Source organism: Serinus canaria, chromosome 6 (genome assembly GCF_022539315.1).
Source record: "Serinus canaria isolate serCan28SL12 chromosome 6, serCan2020, whole genome shotgun sequence".
NCBI classification, from domain to species: domain Eukaryota; kingdom Metazoa; phylum Chordata; class Aves; order Passeriformes; family Fringillidae; genus Serinus; species Serinus canaria.
In genome coordinates, this window is record NC_066320.1 from 14,810,534 (window position 1) to 14,831,595 (window position 21,062).

Here is a 21,062-nt window from a genome sequence, read left to right on the forward strand (position 1 = left end):
GCTTTTTCAGTGGGATAAGGTGGGATCCTGGCCTAGTCCAGCAATTGTGAGGAGACAGATTCATTTCAGCACTGAAGCCTGACATAAATTGCTGGTCTCTATGTCTCATCTGTTGTCCAGAACAGCTCTGAAACATTCAGCTTTCCCCTGCCCCCCCATTTTGGTTACAAATAATGTATTTAATTTGTTACTTTTCATTTCATTGTTTTTTTTTTTTAATTAAATGGTCTAGACTCACTCAGTGATAGTGAAGCTCAAAATGCATGTGCCTTACTTTTGGCTGAGTCATAATCATCTTCCTCATAAGCAGAGATCTGTCGCTGTCTCCTGATTTAGTTTTGTCTGGAGACTTCTATCTATATCCTTTCTTTATGTTCCTTTTTCTGATCTGGTCCTTTTTCTGATTCTGTTGTATCAAAGTATGATGTGAATGAGCCTGCTTTCCTGAGTCAAGGCTACCATGAAAACGTGCTGTTATCATGTGCCTACATCTATATTTTAGTATCCTGTAACTGTGCGTGGAACAGGGTGTGTTTCCATGGCCTGAGTCCACATAGATGTATAAACAAAAAGCTTTCTGCTGGAAAACTTGCTTTGCCTCAAACAAAATATTGATGTTTGCCTTTCCCAGCATTACTTATAAGTACAAATTCCTCACTAACCACAGGCGATGCTACAGTGCCTGTGATAGCATGCAGAGCTTGAAAGTTCTTTCTGGTCTTGTGTTGTGTATGTGGGCAGGTTAAGAGCAAACTGGTGTTCAGGGATTGTCATAATTGCAGTTGGTGTTGAACATAAGGTTTCTCTGGGGTTGTTAACTCTTGCATGTAGTAGAGCTATGGTATAATTATTTTTATGTCAGTCCTAGCATTTTCCTATTGCCAAATGGAAACAGGGTGAAGATGCCCTTTGAACATATTCCTCTTGGTTTATTTAAACTGATACTGCTGCTGAGGAAAGCAGTCCAATCCTGTGGTGGCGTTTCTCTGTATTGGTGCAAGAACTCAGCAAGGAGGATCAGGAAACTCATGTGGAAGTTAAAATAACAGAACAAAACAAACCTCCTTTTTTGCTATGTTATCATTCTCCAGAAGGGAAAATGTTACTGTAAGAAACCCAGTCAGGCTCAAATGCTCTTGCAGTGGCACACCATAGAGTACCTTGAAGAGAAGATGAATTGATAGCATGCCAGGGCAGCTGTCGTTGGGGGAGAGGAGTGACCACCTAAAGACATGCCAGATGGTCATCTCAGCACAGTTTCACATGGTGTAAGCTGAAGAGAAGTCTTGTGCTACTTCTCTCTGCATCAGTCCTGCAAAGTTTTTAAATCTAGGTTAGCCTTAACTAACAGTGGTCATGAGAAACTCTGAAACAACCAGCAGCTTAAGAGCCAAGCTGCACACCCAGGAGGCTGAGAGCCAGTAACTGCAGTCCTTCATTGCTGCCTGTTCTTTTCCACCTCTAATTGGACACTGGATTAATTTTTATATCACTGATTTCTTGTAAGGGGTAAGATTGAAGAAGTAATAGCAATAGTATTTTCTGATGAAAATGGATCCTGAGGAAAAGCAAAGTAGTCATTTTGATCAAGGTGCAGACCAAGCCTGAGTTCACAGGTTCTGCACTTTTTTTTTCTTTTTTCTTTCTTTTTTTTTTTTTTTTTTTTGCATCTAGTCCAAGACTCCCCAGCTTCTCTGATGAGCAGTGCTGTATTATCTTTATGGTCCTGTGCAATTTACCAGGACAACATGACATGTTATGTCAGAAAACTAGTTATGTTTCTATGGAATTAATCTTGGGCTTGGTTTTTTCCATATTTTGTTGGGAAAAAAAAAAACAACCAAAAGCAAACAAAGAAAAAACCAAACAAACAATAGCAATGTTTCTGTGTTTTCCTCAACAGTTTTTTCCAGCACCCATGCAGAGACAGTTTGTCCCATGATACTATTCTGGACAGATCTTTGAGGACTGAAATTGTTGGGAGTGCTCAGGCCCCTTCCCCTTCCTGCAATTATATCTTCCTGAAATGCATCCTGTGCAAGGGTGACGATCAGCTCCAGGCAGTGCTGGGAGACAGGGCAGTGGAAATTGATAGTGTCTGCACTGGAAGCCAGGCTTTTCTTGAAGGGTATGTCTGTAAACTCTTTAGTGTTACTGAGCACTTATTTTCTCTTACTGAGTACTTCTAAAAATGAAGAAAGAATAAAAACTCAGCCAAAAGCATCTTCATACAGCTCTATGGTGTAAACCACAGATGCAAGATTCTGGTTTTCCCTGTCATTAGGCTTTATCTGGAGAGAGCATTTGGTGGGGATACAGGTGTTATTTGGTCTTCGTGGGTTAGTGATTTGGAAACCTCATGTTTGATCTTCTGGGATGGGATGGGTAACACTAAGCTTGAAAATGAGCGTTGAGAGCACTGCTCGTTTTGTTCTGTCTTTGCAACTCTTTCACACTGGTGCTACATAGTCTCTGCTAGCTGCTCTCTGAGGGGATACTGTAACTTTTCCTGGAGCTCTGTGGAGTTCCATCCTCATGTGCAGTCATGACCTTTTACCACGAATGTCTTCCAGTGTAGCTATGAAGCTGCTGACAGAGCTGGGGAAGTGGTTGCAGCACTTGTGAGCACAAATGCCAGGACTTTCATGATAGCCAGAATAACATGAGGGAGCTCTCAGCCAAATGAAATATTGAAACCTTATATGCACAGACATTAGGATATAACACTTAAGTCTTAAAATTTAAATTTCATAAAATTAATTATCCTTAGGTAATACTTTTTAGAAAATCTTACCTAGCTTGATTCCATCTGTCTTGAAGGAAAAGAAAGGGGATGCACGAAGAAATGTGGGTTGGGGGGTTTTTTACATGTAAAGTTATGGGAACAAGCTGGCTACTGCAGTGAAATTCATCCTGTGAATGTGAGGAGACTTCTTATCCCCCTTTTCTGCTTGTAATGCTGGCTTCACTGAGACTGCAGAAATCACTGTAGAATACAAGAAAAAAGGAGAGATGAGGTTTGACTAATACTGATCTGAATCTAACTTTGAGTTGGTAATACTGGTGCAGAACATTCTTTGTCCTATCACTGTCACCCAAGATCATCTTAAACAGTGATGAGAAAGTGTCACACAAAAATTCTTAGTAATGTTGGTTAATTTTTGTTGGGTTTGGAAATTACAAATTCTAGGAAGCAGTTCTTGAGAGCAGTGAGTGCAGTACTTTTTCCCCTGTTACAGTCGCTCAGATATATTGTCTCTCTCCTGGGGAGCAAGTGATACAATGCATTTTTTTGGCTTGGCAAGCTTCTTGCACAAGGTCAGCATTGCCATTACACTGTTAGCCCAGCACAGACATACTTTAAATGTACTAGCTGCAGAGGTTGTACATGACTACTGACTTTTTTGAATGGTACAATATTAAGTATTCAGCTTGAGGCCTTTTGTTCATTGGCAGTGCCAAGTGCTGTAAAAATTCTGTGCCTGCATAATGTAGCTCATATTTGGCATAACTAATCACTGCTAGGGTTTAAAACCTTTGGTGTATAGTGTATCTGGGAGCAGGTAGCTATAAGACTGGGCAGAGGAATCCCCTTTCTTTTCCTTCTTCAGTAAAAGCTCTTTCTTAATATGAAGGTCTAGTTGCTGCTATTTCTTGTATAATGTGCAAAGCACAGCAGTATGTGGGCAGCAAACTAATGCAAAGAGTTCTCCTGTCTAGTAGTTTCATTGTTCTTTCTGCCTGAGGGTTTGCAACCTTGGTCTTTTTTAGTTAAAATCTTTAAACAATGGATTATCTGTTTTCTCAGGCTTTAGAGGATTTGATGTAGCAGTCACCCTTAGGCATTTGGCTCAAGATTACAGCAATAAATGCATTCATCAGAGCCCCCTGGCCCTTCCAAGAGCCAGGCAGTCATAAGATTATCTCTACCATATTCATCTACTTTTAACTCCAGTGAAGTGTGTCACCCTGTTAAGAATTTGAGGTAAGTCCTGTTGTTCCTGAGCACTTGCAGGCAGATGGCTTGTAAGAAAAGGGGGGGCTGTGTGTGGTGAGGTTGAGAGCACCTGCAGTAGGCAGACTTCATTCTTACTATGATGTTGGCTTTTACAGCATTACCAATTGGTACTTTTCAGGAGATCAGAAACCTTTTTGGAAAGCCAGCTTTGTTTCTTTTCCCCCAAGATCCGGCAGTCCAAAAATTTCATATGGCTTTAAAATTTTGACATTGGAATGTAATTTTGATCAATATTGACATTTCTGATCTTTGTGTGCCAGCTGCTGTTTTTCTGAATGGTTCTGGGACTGGAGGGCCCTGTGCCAGAGATTACAAAGCAGTTGCCACCCAGCCGTGATACCTGACGTGGCAGTTTCTGTAAGAGTGCTTCCCGATTGCACTGTTTAAAGAGTGGACTATGGTGTTTTTCTTCTGTTACTGTGAGATCTAAGGTAGTTTACAGATATTGGACATTTTGCTGTGTTGCTTTGGAGAAAGATATCAGCTGTCAGAAGGAGACCCAAAAGTCAGTTTCAGTAAAAAGCTACATTTTCTAAAGGAGTTTATTTCTGGGTAGAAGAGCTGTTTGTTGTGTGACTTTGGATGGGCAGTGCTTTGCATAGTGGGGCTTCTAAAGAGAAGCTTTATCTCAGGAAAGTTCAGTTGCCAAAAGAGAAATGTTAGGGAATTCACAGTTGACCAGAGAGGACGGGCAAGTGTGGCATGAGGAACGTGAGAAGGTTTGATGGAAGAGATGGGTTTTGAGGAGAAAGGAAGATGAAGTAGCTAAGATGCAGATAGAAGGAGTAGATACAAAGCTTTGTAGCATCTTCCTGTGCCATGGATGGAATGTAGGTCTCTGAATCTGAAGACCTGGCTGTCAGAGAATACTAAAAACTTTTGGCAATGCTGCTTCAGTTCTGTAGTGCTTCCACCCTGAGAACAACCACCTGTAGTTGCTATAACTTCTAGTTAGCTCAAGGTGCCCCTGTAGCTGATCAGATGATTGCTCAGCCCATGTGATACCAGTGGGATGCTTGTGTATAGAACATATCAGAATTAATTTTGTTTGAGCAACTTTGGCATGTCCCTCTTAAATAAAACAAGTTCTAACTTGCACGAATCATAAAAATACAGTGGAAAAATTTAATTTTTCAAAATGCATTAATTTAATTCTACCATCTATAATGCTTTATTGTAATTACTGTAAGGAAGAAAGCATGCTACAGGTTGAGCGTTGTTTTCTGTCTTCTGGTATTAATTGACCTTTTGGAATCCAGCAGTGTGAGTGATCTCATCTTTAGGCCTATCAGAGACGTCCTTTAATATTTTGAAAACTGTTGAATCATCTGGAATTGTTCTTCTAATAAATGGAGAGATTATTTGACCCAAGTAAAACCCTGATGGCTAACATCAGGGAGATAGTACTAGATCTCTTTAGCAGTACTTAGATATCCCTCCATGTTTTTGAACTGTCAATACAAGAAAAACTGAAACCAGGTAAAAGTACCTTTGAAGATGGATAGCAAGTTATTTAATCTACTTCAGGGACACCATTAATTGCAAGAGATTAATTAATGGCTGTGTGAGGCTTTTTAACGGGGGAGAAGGTCACACAGCTCTTGTCCAGGTTTTCAGATGATGGAGAGGAAGCCAGCCAGCACACAGATGAGGTTTGGCTTTTGCTGCTTTAAGTAGGTCTGCCCAGATCAGGACAGAAGATTCAGTTCATGCCTGTGAAAAGTATAAGAAAATGCTTTACTTAGGTGTTCTAATAGTTTATGGTGGATGAACGGATCAAATTACTGCATTGGAATCTCAAGTGGATTGTTCATTGTATTTCTTTCTTTCTGTCACTTAGTTGAGTAATCTCAATTTTATGTGTAGTTTGGCTGCTTTTAGTATGTGCTGCCTCAGATTTTTATAAAACAGCATCATGAGGACACCAGCTGCTTCAAACTTGACATTCTGCAGGTAGGAATCATATATAAAGGCAAGTTCAAAAGAGCAGCACGCCAGTGAAAAGCCAATTCATACGCTGTTCCAACCATCAAGGGAGGCATGAATCTTTCTCGTGTACCACAGCTGTGCTGACATGCTCAGAAAGCTTTCTATTTATCATCATTTCTTGTGATAAGGTTATTGCTGGTCCTGTTGTTCCTAGGCCTGGGTTTTGAGCTCTGAGGAAGGTGCTCTGAGTTCTGCCCTTCAAGCCTTAGTGCAGGGGCACATAAAGGGTAATCCTGCTGTTGAGAAACACAGGCAGAGAATGTGCAGTGCATGTGTTGTCAATATCTTTCCTACTGATTGCAGCATCTTTATGAAGTACTGTGATTGCAGAGTCATTTCTATTTGTGAAATTGTTTCTCTGTAAAAAAGGTCTTCTAAAAGGGATATTGATGATTTTTTGATGGAAGTAGTGGCTTAGAGATACCTTGCTGTCATCAGAAGGGGAAACTGTCAATTATACTGGGAAATAACAAATTCGCTTCTGGCCAAAGGAAATGTATTCCACTCAGTACACAAATTAATGTGTGGAATGTATTGCTACAGTACATCATTGAGGTTAAAAATGTGTAGGGTCAAAAGTAATTGATATTTATGTGTCAGTTATATAAACAAATCCTGCAAATGAAAACACTTTTTAACGTCTTCTGGACAGTTTCCTTGAGCTCAAGATATCCATAAGTATAGACAATAATAAGAAGGACTACTTTTCCTTATTCCTATTTTGCAAATTTGTTTTTAAGGCTTTCTTATGCTAGTCTTTGAAATACCTGGAGCTGGACAGTACAGGTTGTAGGAACTGATGTGAATGAGTTTTAGGCCAAATTCAGAATGAGTTTCTTATGTTTTAAACAGCTATGATTCTTGTCAGATCACAAAGCAATTACAAATATCCCATTTAAAACAAGGTGTTAAATTCAGATTATTACACTGATGATAAAATATTTGGTAGAAATGTATTCTGCATTGCAAATTAACACTAAAAATTTATGCAGAGTTTTGACAGAATTGAGGAAAAAATGTAGTTCAAGGGGAGGCAGTTTTCCCCCATTTTTTGTGGTATGCTCAAGAACTACAACGTAGACTAGAACTCTAACAGAGAGTAAACCTAGTTGTTATTTGGATGGATCAGGCAATGGCACATCTTCAGCTTATTCTCCCACCATGTTCAATTTAAGCCAATCCCAGTATTAGCTCATTTTAGACAGAAGTTTATGTGCTGTTGTGTTTGCCTAAACCTTTGTCCTTGTTGAGAAACTGAGGAGAGGTTACAGGCCTGTGCCAGTGCTCAACCCTTGCTCCACAGGAGTGTGACTTGAAAGTGGACTTCTGTGCTGGTCTCAAACACAAAAGTATTTCCAAAGCAGTTGCTACCTTTCCTAAATGATTAGGCTTCTCTTTGTTTTTTTGCACAAAATGGTAATATTCAGATCCTTACTGGTTTATTAGACACAGTTTTTAAAAAAATCACTTGCTTCATGTATTTGGAAACTACAGTTTATGAACAGAAGGTCACATCTGTAGTTGAAGGTCAAATTACTGGTACTGTATATGGGAGTTGTTATCCATTCAATCATTAAGTGCCAGTAAATTAATGACACCGTGTACCACCATTATAGCATGTTATCTTTTGGCTGTATAAAATCAGGAAGATGTTGCTTCTATTGTCAGCAATAGAAGATCTGAAAAGAAGCTGTTTAAAACAATACAAGCATTATAGCTTTGGGCATATTTTTGCACTTGTGTGTCTGACTTATGCTTTTTCACCTTTATGCTGGAGTTTCTTGGCTTGAGCTCTATTCCCTTTTTTGTTGTGACGTCAGATACTGGCCTCTCAGACAGGCATGACTGACCTGATGTGCTATCACAGTTTATAAATAGCCCTAGAAAATTAGGGCGTGCTCCCAGTAAGGGCTGAGCTCTGTATATTGGAATTGCAGTGGTGGACCAGGAGTGGCTTGGTAGGGTGTGCTGATGCCAGGAACTGAGGTGTGTTGGGAGGGGTTCATGGTCTCAGCCTTGGAATCCTAGATGCAGGAATGGGAAAGCATAAAATGGGATGAGTGCATTTTAACTGATGTTTCCTAGTTTTTAGTTTTCCTTACTTAAAAATTAATTCTGTGTGTGTTGATTAGTTTAGTTTCTTTTCTACCTCCTTTACTTGTATTATTTCAAAGTTCCAGGGGTTTGACATGTTAGAAGATTTTTGTATACAGATTGCTGGAAGTACATAGTGCAAATAGGGAAAAGAGAAGCCTTTTTTGTAGAAGGGTCCAAACAGAATATATTTTGATGCCAAAGGCACCTTTGTATAACAGCTGTTACTTAAGAATGATGTTTTTTAATATAACCCACTGGAGAGAAACTGCTATTGAGAAGTTACTATTTTGTATAGATATGTGATATTTTATGTCTCTCCTCTTGTAGCATATTCTGCACAGTGCTTTATTGCCATCTATGTCTTCTTGTCCCACTATTTTCCTTCATATCCTGTTTTGCCTTCTCAATGCTGAAGTCAAAATATATACTGCTAAAAGTAGAGATTCTCTCTTTTTTTTTTTTTTTTTTTAATCTTGGAGAATAAATTTGTAGTTGGAATTGTTTTCATCCAAGCTTGAAATTCTTTCTGCTTTCCTGCAATTTCTTGGGTACTACAGTTGAAAGGATATTGGCCATGCATTAGTGCATATGTGGCTGGAAAGGATATGTGGAAGTGAAAGTCAAAAGCTGGTATTTTTTTCCTTCTGTTTCTTAAGACAGAAACTAAATATAGTGAATGTTAAACAGATGGCTATGCTGTCGCATAATAAATATTTAAAGAAAATTAAATTATGTCCTGCTTGCTCGCTGACGACAGTTCCAGCCCCCATAGTAACAGCAGTAATAATAATAGGAGGATTTACAGTGTATTTATTTTTTTAATTCTCAAAGTGAGCTACCTAGCAAGGTCATTTGAGGAGATATTTTTTAATGTGGCAAAGATAAGTGGTGTACTTGAGGTCATCCAGCATGTCAGAGAATCTCTTGAAAGAGCATGAAGGGTCCCCTTGACTTTCAGACAGTGTGTTTCCATTTTAAACCATGCTGATTTGCAAATACTTACTCGAGCACTTCCAGCAGAACTTTGGGCTTTGATGTGTTTTTTCCCTTAATTCCAACCTAATTGTTCATAAATGTTAAGTTGCCAAGAGGAGATAATAAAACCAGGCTAGCATTCCTGTCCAGCAAAAAAAAGAAAACCCTGCACTGTAGGTCCTTCTGAGAGTTTTGTTGTGAAGAGATGGTGGTAGATGCCAGAGAGATGACGAAGACTTAGCTGAAATGAGGGGTTTTATTTATACAGCTGAGTTTCATCTTGTGGTATTAATAGCATACAGGCATTTCTTTTGGAGAGAGGGGATGGATACTGTATTTAGCAGAGGTCAGTGTGCTACTCTTTCTGCCATGAGCCAGAAAATCCCATTGCCTTTAACTGTTTACATGCATTACCTATCTTTATTGGGAGGAGTCTTCTGTAAATCATTCTGATGGTGCAAGTTTGAAAGCTCTGTAAGAGATACAGGATGACAACAAGAACTGTAATATTTCACTTAAAGGTGAGAAGGCTGGACAGCAGATCAGGTTCACGGCAGCAACAAAGTTCATCTGGCCATAGACCTTCTCCTTTTCCCTCAGGATTCTGCAGATGTGCTGGAGAGCACATTGAGGAGTTCATGAATTGTCTCAATTACCTATTTCTTGCTGACTTGTACTGATACTTTTCTATCCTCTGCAAGTAATATCACATAATAAAGTGGAACTGGTGCTTATTGCATGATGATTCACGTGATGGGAGTAGTTTGCTGCTGTATTGCAGCAGAGTATATCATCTGGGGGGTGAGTAGGATGGTTTTTGGATTTGGGGGCAGGTTTTTTCCACTTGGTGAGGAAATGAGGCCTGGAATTCTTCACTGCCTCTGTAAAAATTTGTCATCTGCCCCACCTTAAAGATATATTAATACTATCATGATCTCTTACATGCATGATTGGTCCTGTTGCCTGGATACAAACATAAAGTGATTAGAAAGATATCATTGATATAAAGTGAACAAAATAGGTCATAGAATACCCAGTTATATGTTTTTCCTGTGTGCCCCCCATGCATATTGGTACTTGACTCTTTTGCTTGCTTGTTGCAGATTGTGCTTTTCTCTAATGTTGCATTAGGTTTTTCACTAAGCTGCAAGTGTAACCTGTGTGATATTTTCTGCCAGCTCTTTCTCTGTGGTTTCTTCCCTGTTCTTTGAAATATACCCTTATCAGTTTTTCTCACATCATTTGTACCCTTCTGTGGTCTGTTACCTTTGTGTGTCTGATCAAATGCTGTTTTGTCTCCTGAACTTTTTTCAGCACGCAATTGTATTTTTAGTTTCTGCATACTGCCTTATTCTTCTTGGTAAATATATGCGCTGTGTCACATAAAGGAGTATTAAAAATGCTACAAAAGCCCCTTGTTTTTTTAACATCTCCCTAGGGTCTTGTGATGGATTTGTTAAGGCTCTGGGGAGACGTCCCTTTCTAACCTAGCTTCTGGTTTAGCTCTTTGCTTTTCCATCATTTCCTGCAGCATTTCTGATTTTCTTAATACAAACAGATAGTCTGTTCTGATACACTTTTAGCTGGTTTTGCATGGTTTTTTTCAGGTGTAGATGGAAATGTCTGTGGCTGGCTTGCTTTTTTTTCAGTGACTTCTTTATTTCTTAAAGTCTGCACTCTAACTTAAGGTGTGATTTTTTTCTCTTTCCAGCTGTTGTAGTGTAGCACTCCATCATACTGTAGTTTTAAGAGTGACTAAACTAAAACAATTTTTTACTTTTCCTGATTTAACAGCAGCTGCTGGAGGAGGACTGCAGTGACAGAATTCTTCGCTTCCTTCATGAAATGAGGTGTTTACTTAAACCCTGCTTGTGTAGGCCTTTGGTATGAACTGGCATGAACTTAGGAGGAGAAGGAAAAATGAAGATAGTGATGTTGGCTTCCTAAATGCAGGATGGTAAAGAAAGAAAATATTTCCTGCTTTCTTTTCGCGAATTGCTGCATGTTGTTTGACCACCACTATTACTGTGAGTGAGTGTTAGGTGCAGGCATCATACGTGTGTGTTATTTGGTGATAAGGGGGAAGAGAGGAGGATTGTTTTGTGGTTAATGAGCTTGTAACTGTGATTAGAAAATTAGATCTAGGCCTCTTGCTCTGCTTTTCACGTGAACTTCGGTAGTTCACTCATTGTTGTTTCAGTTCTGTTTTTGTAAAATCTGGATAATACTTCTGTTCTGCTTGTGTGCTGTATCCATTTCTTTTGAAATGGGTGTGGCACAGCATCTGTCTTTTGTTAGGCATACAGAAAGCTGATTACATATAGAGATACTGTTAGAATCCTAGTAGTTTTGGTTGGAAGAGACTATCTAGTTACTGGCACTCCTGCCATGACCAGGGACACCTTTCCACTAGCCCAGGTTGCTCAGAGCCAATCTGACCTGGCTTGAACGCTTCCAGGATGGGGCATCTGCAGCTTCTCTGGATGATATATTGTTGTGCCCCACCACCCTCATAGTAAAGAATTTCTTCCTAAATAAAACCTGCCCTCTTTCAATTAGTTTAAAGCCATTCCTCCAAGTCCTATTACTACATGCCATTGTAAAAAGGGCAGCTGTGTGTTACAGCTGTGTGTTTGGGTAGATGCATAATATGCAATGAAGCTAACCTTGGCTGAAGCCTCTTGGTACGTGCTGTAATGTAAATAGAAGTGAGAATATAATTGAAACAAATGATACAAAGTTTTCTCAACAATTTGGTCACAAAAAACTGTTCCCTGTTTTTTACAGTAGGTGACATTTTCAAGTGTTGTCATAATTACTGTGTGATGGCTTTCAGATGTCATATATCCATGCACAAATACGTTAGAGAAAGATTGCTGTCTGTCATTTCATTAGTTTGTTTCTTTGATGTCATTATTATTTTATTCAACAGCCAGTCTCCTTTCTGGCTTACTTTGAGGCATAGAATGCACTCATGAGAATTAAAAAAGGAGAAGAGAATGCTGTATCCAGTCATAGAAGTGCTGTGTATAATATGGTGTTCTGTTCTTAGTGCCCAATCTATTGTTTTGGAGGAAGTGATAGAATCTTTATTTTTTGTGTTACAGAAAATTGATCAATGGAAGAAACTGACCTGGATTGCTCCGGTCTGAACTCAGATCATGTGGGACTGCTGCAGTCTTTCTCTTTCCTGTGTTCTGGAACAATGGACTGCTGCAGATATTTTTGCACACCATATTTGAGGAAAGATGAGGGCCAACTGATAGTAGCTCAGGAGAAATTAATAGCAAAGAAAACATGACCTACCAGGAGAGAATGGAACAATCAGAATTATTTAGGGTAGAGGAGTTACAATAATGTAAAATTTTAAAGTGTGCTGCAAAGAGGAAAAAAAAATTCTCTCCTATTCTCTCTGCCCAGAAGTAAAGGGTGTAAGTTGTATAATTAGAATTCAGGAAAAGCTTTCCAACAGTGCCAGCAGTTAAACATTAGGCTTGATTGCCTAGAAACCAGGCATACTCTGTCCTGGAGGATACTAGCAGAGATAACAGGCAAATGTGGAAATGGTTTAGGTGTCACTGATTCCAAGCCTTTTGCCCGTGATTTCAAGGGTACTGAAACGGTTTCTGTATAGTTTCCCTTCAATTTTAGGCATATTCTTTGCCCTGATAATTTTCATTGACATTTCTTGAGGATTTTTCTTTCTGCTAAATATTGCTTCAGTCAAGCTGGACTTAAATAAATTAAAGGTGAAGATATAGGTTTAGAAAGTGTTTGCTAGAGAATGCTAATATGTATAATGGAGGTTTTTTTCTAAACATCTTGTTTACTTTTTTTACAGTGCTGATCATGTGACTGTTTTCACTGACAGACAACATAAATTCTTACAGAGTAATGACAGGAAATTTATAGCTCATAATTAAAGACCTCTTTTTTGGTGTTTATTTAGTTCTCATTTTCTTTGCTGCTATGGTTTTAGACTGCCCAAGAGTTCTCTCTGTTAGAATTTCCTTAAATAATACAAATTATTCTGTGTATTCTACCCACCTCACTCGAAGTTGTGTCCAGACGAAATTTTATTTGTTTTTGCTTTCTTTTGCAATTATTTAATAACAGCCTGAAAAAAATAGATGCTGATCTTTGAGAACTCCACAAATACCCTTCTTCCATGCTCAAAACTGATCATTGATTCTTGTTTCATTTCTTTTTGCCAGTTTCCTGCTTGTGACTACTTTGTTCTTCTTGCCTGCACAGTGACTTGAGTAACCCTTTGTGAAGGACTCTACCAAATCTTTTGAGAAAGTTCCAATAAACAATGTGTTTTTGTATTCCTTTACTCCATCAAGTTTTTTTCTAATCCTTGAAAGAATTCAGCTCTTTCACAGATCTAGTTGTGTTCAATTGATCTTGTCCCCTCAACTATGCAGAAATCTTCAGTGTTCATTCATATGGTGTTAAGGGTTCTCCTTCTGTTTGTTTCTGAGAAGTCTTTGGGTTTTTGCAGACTTCCCAGTTACAGGATGTCAGGCTTACTTTCTGACACTAAGGTGATGCTTACAAGTGGGTGTTAAGTGCAGGGCCTGAAGGACATTTTCCATGGTGTAAGTTCTCACATAGCCCCACTCTCCTGTCCTTGCATAATCTCTGCAGAGTGCCATTATAGGTATTTGTGCAGATGCACAATGCACTGAATCTGAAATAGAAAAGCAACCTGGCTTACCACAGGGCAGTGGTGGCACAACAAAGGCAACATGCTGCTGGTTAATGTGTGGGGAAGGGAGACAGCTGCTGCCTTCTAACAGCACCCCTGGCATAACTGTGTATTGTAACTGGTTTAAGAGACATCAGATTGTGTGTTTTGGTCTTTTGCATTAGATACTTTAGGCTGAGAGTAGGAAATTCTCAACAGGAAGTCACAGAAATGAAAATGTGGTAGTGCTGAAAAATACTCTACTTAGCCATGTGGAGTCATTGTATTGTTGTATCTTACTGAAAAATGTATGGTTTTACACCTTTATTAGAGGCTGGGGTCTTTCTAAACTTCTAAGATGCCGAATGTTATAAGTGAATTAACTATAAAGACACTAACAGAGGAACTAGAGATAGTAGAACTAATTGGAGAATATAAAAATAAAGTACTTCCCACTTGTGGGGAGGCACTGGGGAGAATTCAGTCAAAATGATTTAACAAGAAATGTGTTTGTTTGTGCTCCAGGGAAGGAGTGAAACAAAAAAAGCACTAGTTTTTCAAGTACCAGTAACATTTGGAGTGAATAGCTGCACAGCAGATAAATCAGTTTGCAGATGTGTCATGGTAGGAAGTGGTAAATTAATACAGTTTTGAGTTACAAAAGTTAAAGAGAAGTTCCTTCTTGAACAGCTGTGAGAGTTAACTTGCAAGTTGTTCCAGGCCCAAACGTCTTGGTTTTAGATAGATATAAATGAACTGAAGAGATTGGAGGGACAAATGGCTGGCAAAGGAGTACAGACCCTGGGACCTACAGGCACACATGCCTTCTTGGGCTATATGAGAACCAGAAGTGTAGCTGAGAGATGTGATAAGAGTCTACAAATATTTGAAAGGTGCATACTTGAAAGATAGAAACTAATTAAATGAGTAAAGTGAGAAGGGGCATAACTAGAAATAAGGGAATGAGGTTATAAAATATATTGAAGTATGAAATAGTCTGCCCAAAGGAAAGACTGATATATGAAGAACAAATATATAGAAACAAATATATGATACAGAAGACTGATAGAAATAGTCAGGAAATAATCTAACATCAAAGACTCAGTTTTCTAATGAAAATAGATTAAATAATTTGGAAATATTTTACCCATTTCATTTATGTTTGCTTTTGAGGTATTAGGACAAGCTGGCAGACTCTCTTAACTCTTTAATATTGCCTCTGTAATGCTTCCTGCTGATTCAAATCTATATTATCGCATACCAGTCTTAGATACTGCCTTTCCTCAGGAAAAAAGTGTTCTAAAAAAGAACAGTTGGGCAAACAGTATGAAAAGGTATAAGGGGGACAAGAAAGGTGAGTAAGTTTCAGGAATGATTTTTCAAGAATGGTGTCTTGAAAAAAAAAAACTGTAGCTGCAGATAAATGGAAGCAAGCCAGTACCAGATATAGAGGACTAGTTGCACTGGTTTGTTCCTGTTTGCATCTAGTGGGGAAGGTTAAGGGAGCTCCTGGACTGTGAATTACTGTTTGTGTTATGTGTGGCCACCTGCACATGATGAGATGGTATGAGCAGGATTGACGCCTTTTTAATGTAGAGGAAGGCAGCAGAGAATTTTTCATTAATGAAATAAAGTGCATCAGAAAGTCAGTTTGGCTGCCTCTGAATGGATAGGGAGCAGCCCAAAGCTGGTCTGTTTGGCTGGTGCCATAGGGTAAATAGTAAAATGTGTTCAGGTTCACTGCTCCCCTCAGTAACTTCTCTGGGTAGGTGCCAGGTGCCTGCTGGGCTCTGGTGTGGTGGAAATGGACAATGAGGAGTCACATGGAGCTGCTGCTGCAGCCCCTGACTTGGGGGAGAAAGGACTTGGCTGTGCTTGGCATTTGCTGGGTAATTCCATGTAGGCTGAAAGGCAACCCCTGAAATTAATTTAAGGAGTTTTTTAAAAGAATTTGGGAAGTGTACCAGTCTGAGGATGTCCTTTTGCAAAGCAAAAAACACTGAATCTTTGTTTTCTAACACAACTATGAGACAGCAATTTATATTGCTCCATTTAATTTCTATATATGGTCTTTCCATATCCCCAAGATATGGGGGATATATGGTTGGTCAGCTAGTCAGAGCAAGGTGCTAATAGCACCAAGGCTATGGATTTCATCCCTGTATGGACCATTCACTTAGGAGTTGGACTCCACCATCCTTGCAGATCTCTTCCAGCTCAGAATATTCTGTGATTCTGCAATTATGCAGTCTGCCCAAGAATTTCAGTTGCTGTCTGAGCTCTGGTGTTGAGGACTTCCTATGGGGGGGTGGGGGGCATGTTTTAACTTTCTCATTACAAAGAAATGTAGTTATGTGAAATTTAAGGCCAAGTTCTCTGGAAGTTAGAGTCAAGGAAGTTGGAACTCTCTTGCGTGGTGGACTGATAACTCTTAAAACAAACCAAGGGGTTCTTAGCATATTTTTTCTCTTTATGCTTCTCCTTCTACATACTGGGGGTTGGTTTCCATGACTGAGAAGTACTGCATTTGCTTTCACTTGACATGTTTTTAGGGAGCCACAATAGTGTGTGCCCTGTGTTGTTGAGTATTTTCTGTTTAGAACAAAGTGGCTGGTTGCACAGCCTGTGTGCAATGCTCTTCATATGTGTATAAAATAAAGTACTCTTTGATCTTTCTTTCCTGTGTATCTCTAATCTAGGCCCATTGTGGGTTTTTTCCCCAGCTGGAGGGTGTTCTTGTAAGCCAGGCATTGTTGACTTTGCTGTGTGTGTTGGCTTCTGAACAAAGGCACTGCTGAAAAGGTGAGTGCTTAACTTCCATCCTCTTTGATGCAGGTTTATGTTCAGAGCAACTGCTAAATCCAGACTTGCCAAACCTGTCACCTTAAACTGTATCTAGGTTTGCAATGGAAAAAGTCTAATCTACCAGCTCATAAAATTGAAAGCATCAGCCATCAAAACACTGTGAGACTCTGGTTTAGTTTAAATTGTGTGGCATTCTGCAGCACTGGAGACCACAGAAGCTGACAGGTAGGCAATGTTTCATCTCTTGAACAGATCTGAATTTAGAGCTAGAGAAATCTCTGAAAATAAATGATGCAAATACAATACCCAGCCTGTAATCTGCATGGGAAGGGATGGCTGAGGGGCATGCATGACTACCTGTCTCCTACATAGTTGTGTGAATTTCTCATAAGATTCTATGTTTACCACATCAACTGTCTTCTGAAGGTAGTTGACAATTAACTGAACAGACTTTTTTCAAATCGACAGGACTGTTGATAAGATGGGGAATAAATTTAATGGCATTGCTCTGTTGTGAGTACTTATCAGGAATTTTTCAAAATCTTCTCCTTCAGTCAGTGAAATACTGAGTGTGCCAGGCATCTAAAAGTGCAGCGACTAAGGGGAGTGTCAAACTTAGTTTATAGGAAAAAAACTTTGTTTATGGGAAGTTATTGGTATTCTGAAGGAAGGTAGATGAAAGTAAATATGTGATATTGTAATGTCTATATTCATCTGTTTTCTATGAGACTTCATTAACCATCAACCCAATTTCAAAATGTATCTTTGAAACCATGAAAGGCAATGCAAGATTCTCCTCCTCGTTTTGTGTATAGAAAAATTTGTCTGGTAAAGCAAGATCTTGTTCTGTGATTATCTTGCTCTGTGACTTCAGTGAGAAGAACCTATCTGACCAAGGACTCTTACAGTCTCCTAACTGAAGGATGCTAAAAGCAGTAGTTTACTACATACAACTCTAGAATTAGTTCTATGTGGCAGAAATAGGTCCCTGGCTGACATTTGGCATGACAGTATGCATTGAATTTAAAATTCTATTTGGTTTGCAATGTTTCTGCTTTCGGGAAGTGGTGAGATGCAATCGAGAGGAATACAATATCAAGAAAAATTAGCAAGCAAGCAAGAAATAAGTTTAATTTAAAAGGTGGAAGGTGGATGTAAGGATCTGTCCTGGAAGAAGTTACAGTTATGAAATTGTAATTTTATTTAATAATCATAAAGAATAATTCTCTGTACCTGGGGGCTTGTAGAGAATAATCGTTTCTAATAAGGTTGAGTTTAGCAATTACAATGGTACTCTTGAGGCTAAGCATTTTTGGTCTTTCTACCATTAGTGACTAAGTCATGTGAGACTTAGTGATACAACTGAGCTGAGTTAGAAATAGCATTTTTGGTTTTTTTTCTTCTAAAGCTTGCTGTTGTAAACAAGGCTCTAAAAGTGAGTAAATCTTATATGTTGAAGAAAACTGTAAGGGCAGTTACTGATGAGCCACATGTTTTTGTGCTTGTCCTCTAGAAAACATGGATTTCTTGAAAAGAGGCAAACCTTCCCCCATCCCAAGCAAACTCTCTTCATTTTATTTCGCAGTGTGACGCTTTTATAAAATATGTAGTCTAAGGAATCTGTATCAAGTTACTTCTTTCCTCTTGTCATTTCTCTCACCCTTCTAAATGAGTTACTCTTTGCCCTCTGCCATAGCCATGTAACTGGCTGAACTGTGGACGTGCAGTGACTTTGTGCAGCTACAAAAGCAATATATAATGCACAAGCCAGGTTTTTTAATGAGACAGCCTGATGAGACCAGAGATCCAACATGGCTGGATTTAGTGATGTAGTTTTAGGTATCGAAAGAAGCTGATTGCTCATCCCTCCTGTTCGGTGGTATCTGTTTCTTTGTACTTTGATTCGTGATGCAGGAAGGCTTGAATATCTTTTTTTGTACGTGTACAATCTGTAGAAGGATCTTTGGAGTCCTTAATTAGCATGCTGCATTTTCACTTCCTTTTCCGTACAGAGAGAACGGATGATTTGGAAGTGGTTGTATGTACGTAGGTTTACTGCTGGAAAACTTGGTGAGATCCTCACTCGCACCAGAAAATTAGGCGCAGGACAAAGTTTTGGACCTCTATATTGAAAATGTCAGATTTGAACATGGAGTTGTGTTCTGCTGCGAGCTCTGGGCATGTAGGCTGTATTATCAGTAACTGCCTGAAGCAGACCCTTCCTGCTGAGGAATTTTTTTTCCAGCAGACATCTCCCTCTCCAGTAAGCACTGCGTATCCTTGTGATTCCTTTCAGATGTGCTGGCCGTTGTGGATTTGAGTGTATGAGGATGGATATTGCACTGAATTTGGTGTCTCTCCCAAGCTGGCAGGGCTGTTACCAGCTGTCAGTGACTCACAGTAGCTGAGTTGCTGTCTCAGAGTTCAAGTTAATGGAATCTGCAGTTCATTTTCCCTTGATTTGTTTGGCAGAGATGAAATTTCCCATGAACTAGCAAGAGCAGGAGGGAGAGTCCATATTCAAAGTAGTAGCTTTGAATATGTGTTGGATCTGAAAAATTGGTGAGAAACACTGTCTTTAGTTCCTCAGCTCTTCCTTGGGAATAACTCCTCCTCAGGTGTTTCCTTTTGTTTTGTCTAGCTTCTCCCACTGTACTTATTGCTGACAATCTCCAATTTCCTGAACTGCATTAAATATGTGATAAATGTATGCCACATGATTGTCATCTTATTCTTTCTCTGAATGTGTGGCAAGCTTCATTTGGATTTAGAGGTTCTGTTTTCTCAGCAGGGTAACTGCTTTATTTATGCCAAAGAAAAAGGGTGCAAATGTCATCAGTGCAATTAATTCATAGGATTAATTTATTTACTGAGTGAAAAGTTTATCCTGTCTTTTTTGTTGCTTGACATTTTTACCAAGCAGGTTATCTTATGGTAATATGGAAGGATATTTGAAATAACTGGAGTGTACCACATACAATGGGGACCTGGTTTTACATGTTGATTTTTACAGTTGTTCTGATAGTGTTCTAACTTTTCAAAAGTATTGAGTACATCAGCACAGGGTATTTGGAACCCCTCAGTCATGCATGATTAAGGAAAAAAGAGCCAGATAGAAAACAGATATAAACCTGCACAATTGTCCAATATTTGAGCAACATAAACTCCGACTCTTTATCTTTGTACTATCTTACCGTTTCCTGATTTTTGTGAACTAATATAATTAACTGCAGGGAAACTGCATCAAAATTCACTCTGTTTCTAGAAGCTTTTTGTGGAAGGGGGGTTTCCCACAAAAGACTTGGTAAATTTATCTTAGTTTGTCCTCTACTCTATGTTTTCACTTAGTTGTGTAATTTATAACCTTTGTTCCTCCTTGCCCTCTTGATACTTCAGAATTCCAAATCCTTCAGTATTCTCTCCCTGCAGCTGATGTCTGAATTCATTCCATCTGACTTCTTCAGTCTTATAGAGGAAATCTTAAACAAAGCATATAATCTTACGTATTGGAAATTTGGAATCAAAAGCATATCTTTCAAGTAAGGAAGGGACTTATCTCCATCTCTGAGTACCTGAACTGCTGTCCTAAGTGGTTTGTCCTGTGTCAAAAAGTGAATAATCTGATAAATTTCCATCTGTCATCAAGATAGCCAGTCAAAAACAGAGCTTTTAAGACAAGAATACTGTAGATTGTTTGTTTTGTTGAGCCACTTGAGGGGCTCTGAATGTAAGGGACTTGGCTGTATGTGCATGTAGCATCAAAGGCGGAAAATGTGAGGAAGTCCTTCAGCCAAGTCCTAAAGGCAGCCGGCAGTCTCAGGGTCAGCTGTGCAGCACTGACTAGTTGGCAGATTGTCTTCCCAACCTGAAATGGCACCTGGAGCTTACTGTTTGTCATGTCATTATTAAGAAAAGTACACATTTATTCTTTTGGCTCCACAATGTTTTAAAACCAGTTTACAGCTTCATGTCTGTTCTCTCTCTCTCCTAGTGCTTTATGAATCTTGCATTTGACCTGTTTTCTTGCTCTTTTTTTCTTGAGCTGAAATATTTTATCTTGTCATAAAAAGAGGTCCCTCTTGCTTTTGTTATCTGTGTTGTAACTTCAGTAGCTGAATTTGAAGTATGGTAATTGCTTACTTTCCAAGAAAGTAGAGGGGAGGAAAAGCAGCAACGTGAAGCAGGTAGGTGCATCAGTGTAACATATGAGAGAATAGTGTGGTGATGAAAGGCTGTGAGCTTCTAAATAAGCGTGGGGAGAATGTGTGTGTGTGTGGTAGAGAGGGAGGTGTCTCAAAAAGCTGTGTTTGTTCTCTTGAGGCTCCCGAGTGCTATAATTGAGTCAACATGTCAAAGTGAAGTATGTCCTGAGCTTTGGGAGCAGGGGAAAACTGCATCTTCTGCGCGTACGGGTTTGGATGAGCCCCGTCTTAGAGCAATAATAAGCACTCTGCTTTTGCACTGCTGAAACTACAACTCAACAGAATA

The 21,062-nt window shown here is 39.2% G+C and overlaps 1 protein-coding gene across 2 annotated transcripts in view; it reads left to right on the forward strand.

Annotated features, from left to right (window-relative positions):
- NDST2 (N-deacetylase and N-sulfotransferase 2) overlaps positions 1-21,062 on the forward strand; it is a 120,593-nt gene that overhangs the window by 7,157 nt on the left and 92,374 nt on the right. The window contains exon 1 of one of the 2 annotated variants that reach the window (XM_018910931.3): positions 16,538-16,571. The exons of the other annotated variant lie outside the window; for it this stretch is intronic. The gene's annotated coding sequence lies outside the window, so the exon portion shown is untranslated. Of the gene's footprint in view, positions 1-16,537; positions 16,572-21,062 lie in introns of those variants that run through there. 2 annotated transcript variants of the gene reach the window in all.